General features: G+C 30.6%; 1 non-coding gene across 1 annotated transcript; it reads right to left on the bottom strand.

The window, feature by feature from the left end:
* Positions 1-360: 360 nt before the first annotated feature.
* On the bottom strand, positions 361-432 carry TRNAQ-CUG (transfer RNA glutamine (anticodon CUG)). Its single transcript has one exon. It is a non-coding gene; the product is annotated as a tRNA-Gln (tRNA).
* Between the last annotated feature and the right edge of the window lie 347 nt (positions 433-779).

The following is a 779-nucleotide window of genomic DNA, read 5'->3' as shown; positions in this document are numbered from 1 at the left end:
ACTGAACTTGAAGATTATATCGGTGGATATCATGAGCAAGATAATTTGTATTTAGATATTACTACAGAAAGTGAAACTACTTCATCACCCGAAAAAGGTGAAAAGGAGAATGAAATCCCAGTTTCCATCCCGAATGAATCACCCTCGAATATTGATACTTTAAAAATGGGCCTTCCACCATTGATTATTCCTCAAAATCAAAGTAGAACTTCTAATAAAAAAAGAAGGAAAAAATGAATAAAGATGTCAATAAAATTAAAACAAGGGAAATATCCGTTTTATATTTTTAACTTATTTAAATATTTATTTGAAAACCGTAGGTAGAATACCTTCCTCCCTATTTGGTGGAGAGCTCAAAAAAGGTCTTACGGAGACTCGAACTCCGATTTCCAGGATCAGAACCTGGCGTGCTAACCATTACACTATAAGACCAAAAATTTGTTTTTAAGTTTATAAATACAGTACTCAATCATATTTATAAATAACAACATCACATAGTAATCTTTATTTGTGGGTAATTCTGTAATTTTAATTCCAAATAATATGTGATTAATACTCCTTAGGAAAAACAAATTTACACGCTTGGCTTTATCCTCTTAAATCATCTTCGATATCTCTCTTAAAGACCCATTTATCACAAAGGTTTTCCTAAATCCTATGGTTTGAATATATGCACAATTTTATTGTGACTTCGAGTTATTTCTATTGCTTCACAACTTAATCATATATACAGGTAAATATTCATTACACTGCGAACAATGGTTTTTAAGTTCAAAGAT

This window comes from Rhyacophila brunnea, unplaced genomic scaffold (assembly GCF_057557595.1).
Source record: "Rhyacophila brunnea isolate RB1 unplaced genomic scaffold, BYU_Rbru_1.0 scaffold_90, whole genome shotgun sequence".
NCBI lineage: Eukaryota > Metazoa > Arthropoda > Insecta > Trichoptera > Rhyacophilidae > Rhyacophila > Rhyacophila brunnea.
This window is presented reverse-complemented; position numbering and strand designations above follow the sequence as displayed.